Raw genomic sequence first — 6,006 nt, 5'->3', positions numbered from 1 at the left:
AAAAAAAAAAAAGCCCTCAGGTGAATTATTGATGAGAGACAGGCGACGAAGAAATAAAACCATGCAACATTGCCATGATTGCTGCTGCTGGCTGCATTCCTGCTTTGAGCTGGAGATGCGGGCACTCAGTCCGCTGCCAGATCCCGGTCCAGTACTGCCACGGGCTCCGGCTGCCTCTCTCTGTCTGCCCCAGTCCCCAAAGAGTTATGTCACAACGAGCCTGCCCATCGCTCACCTAGCTGGGCTCCGTTAGGAGAGACCTTCCTCTCGGAATTGCCCCCTATAGACACGCACGCTCATCTTCCCAGGCAACTTTTACAGCAGCTGCAAAGCCAAAGGGAAAGCAACAAATCAGCGCAACGTCCCTTGTTTTCAAAAGGAGGCGGGGGTAAGAGTTGCAGCCTGGCTGGGAGGCAGCGTCTCAACCTGGAGGAGTCTCCCGGTGCACAGACCCGTGTATTGCTTTGTGGCTTTGTTTTGGCACCGTGCACCAACTCCGCGCTGCTCCACTGCCCAGCTGGGGCACGCAGCCTCAGAGCCCATCCCCCAGCCCCCGGCAGTGCTGCAAGGACCGTCTGGACCTCCCTTGGAATGTGAGTGCTGCCAGGTGTCACCTCGTGGTGCAGCTGAATGGCTGCTTCTGGGAATGGTCTCAGTCGACCTCTGCCTAGTAACAGTTTCTTGTTTTGACATATGCCAGAAGGATTGCAAGAATGGTCAGGCACCTTTGCTTCATATTCCCACGTAGTTCATGATTCTCAAGGATGTGACTGGTTTGGTGCTGCCATTGGCTTCTGGAGCAGATCTTTCTGATCCAATGACCCCCTGAGATCACCTCATGGTGAAGCCTGGCCACCTCTAGGGACTGGTAGAAATGGCACCACGCTCCCAGAAGCGGAATCAGCTCAATAAATTTTCATCCACAGCAACGGCAATGTGCCCGTAGTTTCTACAAAATGGGCAGCACGATGTTTAGGTAGATACGCTCCATTACAACCAGTATTCTTGCATATAACAGTTTTGCAACAACCCACGTGTCAACCACTACGAGCAGACTTCATTCACTTCTTGTCCACAGCCAACCCTGCCTGGAGCTGCCAGACCCATCTAGAGCTGCTGGAGCCACAGCCACCAGCACCACCTGCCATCTTCAAGAAGTCATAGAGCAGCCACAAAGTCCCCTTAGCTTGCAATAAATGCAGTCTTCTGTAAAATTCAGAAAGCCAGGTGCAAATTGTAAGGAAACCCTTTGCTCAGACAAGAGTTAAAAAAGAAATCGTGCTGTTTTCTAGGAATGCATTGGTATCCTCTTCTTCCAGTGCCACTGACAAAAAGTCAAGCTGAGAAGGGCCACTTGCTGTAAGCAAGGAAAGGAAACAAGAAAGGAAGCAAAGATTTGCATCATAACATTGCTTCTTTTGGAGAAATTGGATCTGCAGATAAAAGGATTTATGCCAACGCATAGGAGCACCTGCCTGGAGAACCCTTGCAAAGCAGAACTGTATGAAAACAGCAAGGTTCTGCTCCACACTGTTTTGTAAATAAATACATATGTAGAAACAATTCCACACTATTTCAACATCTCCCCCTTAAAATCTCATCTGTACCTCATGCTGCTCCGTAGCCTTTCAGCTGTGCACCAATTACAGCTAATATCCGTATGACATTGATACACGTTCTGATCGAAGTTTGAAACTTTTGACAGTGTTGAAAGTTCCTTCATTTGTCCGACACTTGGTAGTTTCAGACAGATTTGTTTCAGTGTCTTTTTGCTGTGGACAGTGACATCATCCCTATTGTGGAATAGGTGCAAGCTGAATCAGACGTTCAGAAGCTGACTTCCCCATCTCCCTGGCTGCAGCTGCATGTGCTAAGCCCACTTGCCACCCCATCCCACTCCCTCACATGCCACAGGGTGGATTGCACAGGGCAGCCCTGTGCAAATTAACTACTAATTAATTAGTAATTAAGTATACAGCTAATTAATTACAGCCACTCCTGAACACAGCTACTGAATTTCAGAGCTCAGTTGTGAGAAATTCAAGTTAGGAACAAATTTGTGCATGGGTTTTGCATGCAGTTATAATCCTGCTTTGAGACCATGGTCTGCAAAGGCTCAGTGCTCCTCATCGTGTACAACCCGGTGTGGAAACATCAGAAAATACAACAAAAAGTCTCTCAGAACTGTCAGCTTGCACGGATGGCGTGAGACACATTCTGATTCACATCACACTTCTTATCATCTATGAGCAGGAGACTGACATGGGCTCTGTCCTGCACCGCATTTCAGAGACGTCCAAAAGATCTGAAAATGTTTTGGCAGTCGGCATTTTGTTTTGGTGTCAGTGGCACCCCAGCCTGACTGGCATCCAATTAAATGGGACTGCTAATAAAGAGAAGAATTAGGTAGCATGAAGGGACCGGGTTCTTGTTGATGGTTCTGGTCTCGGCCTCCTGTGTTGTCTAAGAGAAAGATGCTTTGAATTGCAGCATTGGAGAGGGGGGAACCTCAAAAACTATTCCCCCCTTGGACTTAGGAAGCGTCACTTTGTTTTTTTCTGCTTTACAAAGGGATGTGGATAAACTCTTTGTTGCTTTATCAATCATTTTCTTCTCCATGACTGAAACACACTGCGCAGTAGTACCGGCTCTGCTGTGTCCATTGTTGCTCAGGAAAACAAACCTGGATGTGTTATGGGGGTAAAGGAACAGGACTGGGAGAGGCTCTGGTGCAGCTGTGCCAGCCGTGATCTGCAGTGCTGGCACACACAGGCACACATGGGGGACTGCAGATTTCCTCCCTCGTGGGAAGCTGCAGCAGCTCCATCAGAAATGGTATTCCATGCCTGGCGCCGCATTTCAGAACTCCTTTCCCCAAAGGGTAACTGGTGTTGAGGTTTCAGATGGCATTTATTAACTATGCAAACTCAAGGGATGAATAAGGCTATTAAAACTGCCCTTCAGCAATAAGTGCTTTGCAGGATGGAGGGAAGGCAGAGGGACAAGTCAATTTGACACAGCAATCCCAAAGTAACAGCCAAGTCCTACCAGCGCAGAGGAAGTTCTATGTCAAATAAACGTCTTCTGCTCTGGGAAAAGAAAACGAAATTAGCAGCCAACAGGTAAGGTGCATTTTGAGCTGAAATGGGAGCAAAGATTGAATTATTTCTGGAAACAAATTACTCTTGGCATTCAGAACCAGAAGCATCACACCGAATAATACTGTAGACAGTGTCTTTTTTGAGTGCTCAGACACAGCACCAAATCACAATTCCAAAAGTAACAGTGGCAGGTAACCTCTTGGAGGCAACGGATCAAGCACTGAAATGGAGAACACAGCCACTGCCAATCCTTCCAGGCATCCAGCAGGGCTGCTGGCTGCTCTGCTGTGTGAGGGCAGGGCTGACCCCAGCAGCACATGCACCAACCACTGCAGAGCAACCAGGCAGAGCAGAGCCAGGGAATCCAGCCCAAATCCACCCCCAAACAAACAGAACAAGAAGCTCCATCCAAAAAATATCCAAACTGTACCATGAAACACCTCCTTCATTTTTTCCCACCCAGCTGAAAGGTAATTAGTGGTAGCAGTGGCTGGGTGGCCAGCTGTCAGCTAATTGCTGATGGAAATGAGAGGAGTTTGCTGGGGATGCTGTGGGAAAGGCAAGTGGCAACGTGAGCTTTGGATTTAATTCACAAGCAGCGAGGTTAATGATCATTCTTATTTTATCTGACAAATAATTTCTTAGTATTGATCCTCTCCCTCCAACTGGGATTTCTTTCTTCCTTTAAAAGAAAAATGAGCAAAATAAATGGCAGCAATGTTCAAGAATGGGAACGCGGTGAGATTTAGCTCACGGTTTCCTTCTGCCTGGACACACACTGTGGTGCACAGCCGTCTCCAGCAGAAGTGTTCTGCCCCTCCCGGGGAACTTTCTGCACCACAGAAGGTGTGAGGCAGCTCCTGACAAATTGCCGCAGGGAGAATAAGGAGAAAACACCGTGTTTGCATTTTCTTCTACTCTTGGCTTGTAAGCCTGCATTAAACACAGTTTCTCTACCATTGTTGCATTATACCTTTCAAATTTCTTTTGAAAAGAAGCACGCTGCTTTGTATAATTACTCTTTTGCCAAATGAAGGGAGAAATCATCTCCCTCAGACCTCCTCTCCTGCTTTGGAGCTGCTTGCTTTTCTCCATGCGTGTCCAGAACCCACAAACCCCTGGTAAAAAGCACCCTCATTCCTCCCGTCCCTGTTTTCTTTATCCTAATTCTATTTCCCTCCTGCTAAGCTGAACTCTCTGTTTGCTGAACACAGAGCACAGCTTGGCTCCCTGCAGCCCCGTGCAGGGCCGAACATCTACACAGCCCCAGCTGCCCTGCTGGCCCATCCCACTGGGGAAAGGGAGCAGTAGGGCTGCAAGCAAAGGCAGGCACCGGCTCTGACCACACTGCTGTGCTGCTGGGGCTCGGCGGTGCAGGATTGCACTTTTTGCTGCCTTTTGCCATTCTTGTCCATCTGCCTGCTGGCCGTGCTACAGGCTAACTGCTCTCCTGCACAGCTGGCCCAGGGACCTGCAGCCAGCTAATGGGTTTGCTGGCTGAATGCAAAACCAGCTCACCTGGCTAATGAGTCAGTGGGTCTTAAGAAGATTCAGTATATATTTCATAAAGTAAGTTCCCCTTCACTTGTTTAGACATAAACTCTATGGAAGTATATATATGCAAATGGCTGGAATGGCTAAAATAAACAAAAGTTTTTGCCCATGAAGTCAGACAGATGCAGAACCAAGCCTACATTTTCCTTGCTTCATTTTAGTCTATTTCACAGATCTATATGTGTGTGCGTGCTTCATCTCTGGCACCTTGCTCTGCCTGCTAAGCTCTTTCCCTCTGTTTGTCTATTCTGAACGTAGCTCTCATCACACCATTCCATCTTGGAGTATTTTTTTTTTAAGTTTCTGCAGGAGCAGAATAAAGGATCCAATGAAAAAATACTGTCTGCTCACATTTTTGGAACTTGTTTAATTTCCCTGGCATTCTGTTACCAGAAAAAAAAGCGCTTTGATGACTGTGTTGTGGAAATTGAATTCTGAAATTCTGTGTGAATTTTAAAGGTGATGTAAATAATGAAGTCAGCAGGATGTCAGCCTGTGTGTGAGGGTACAAACGTTCAGCTCTGCTGACAGAGTTGGCATTTCAGGTTTGATTCAGCATTTCTCACCCAGCCAAACCTTCTTTTTGCCCAGTGCTGCAGATTGGAGTACACAGCAGAACTGAGCATGGGCTGCACATCAGGGCTGGATGTCATGCTCAGTTATACCGAGTCCAATGCACTCAGTCCAGGTTTACATGAGTGTAAAACTAAGACCCTGCCGACAGCCTACAAAGAGCTTGGCCTTTCTTGTGTGAAGTTTTATTCAAAATCTATCCAGAAAATCTCTTGTTAAACTATATGTGTGTCCAACACATTCATAAAGAGAGCTTTTGTGGACTAAGACCAAAAAATCACCTCATGCTCATACATACATTGACAACTTTATGGCAGGTACTCAAAGCTCTATAACTTGTAGCGAAGTAAATTAAATCCTTGTTTTATTATTGCATTTCAGCTCACGTCTAGAAAGAAAAAAAAAAAAAAAACCTCCCTTCAGTGTTTTTATCTAAGTTACCTGATACATTTTGTGCAGTTTTAGGAAATAAACAACTTTTGAGGCACTGCATTGACCTGTGCAATGGTCTTAGATTTTCAATTGTGTTTGAATGAAACAAGAAGTGTGCATTTTGCCAAAGTGGAATAAAATCAGATAGGGTCAGAAAAGAAGGGGAAAGAAATAGCCTAGCATGAAAATTGTTCCCTTTCAGTGGGTGGGAAGAGGAAGGAACTCAGTTTGCTGCCTGCTCTGATCTTCAGAACCTGTTCCCCCAAGCAATGTGGGTGCAGAACACACAGGATGGAGTTTGCAAAGGCTTCAGTGATCTGCTGGCGCTCAATTTAGCTTACACTGC

This window comes from Numida meleagris, chromosome 19 (assembly GCF_002078875.1).
Source record: "Numida meleagris isolate 19003 breed g44 Domestic line chromosome 19, NumMel1.0, whole genome shotgun sequence".
NCBI lineage: Eukaryota > Metazoa > Chordata > Aves > Galliformes > Numididae > Numida > Numida meleagris.
This window is presented reverse-complemented; position numbering follows the sequence as displayed.